This window comes from Myotis brandtii, unplaced genomic scaffold (assembly GCF_000412655.1).
Source record: "Myotis brandtii unplaced genomic scaffold, ASM41265v1 scaffold69, whole genome shotgun sequence".
Taxonomy (NCBI): domain Eukaryota; kingdom Metazoa; phylum Chordata; class Mammalia; order Chiroptera; family Vespertilionidae; genus Myotis; species Myotis brandtii.
In genome coordinates, this window is record NW_005370700.1 from 2,936,535 (window position 1) to 2,936,857 (window position 323).

The window sequence follows — 323 nt, forward strand, 5'->3', positions numbered from 1 at the left end:
AAGACTTGTTTCTGCAAAGAACACCTAATGAAAACCAGACACTGAACAATTGGTATTACAGCCAAAGGAATGCCTTCCTTCTAACTCTGTAAAGGTTGATTATAGCCATGGAGGGCTGATGTGGTGAGTCCCCAGGTGTTAAGGCTCCCAAACTCCACCTCTAACGCGTTCAGAGTGGGCTCCTGCAACAGTGGGCTCCCTGTGTCACAGGGGCAGAGTGTGGACAATCTTTCCCCACCCAGGATTGGAGGAGGAGCGTGCGCACCGATCCGCCTCCAGGCCCCGCCCCATTTGGTGTGGCCCCGCCCACCGATGCTCCGGGT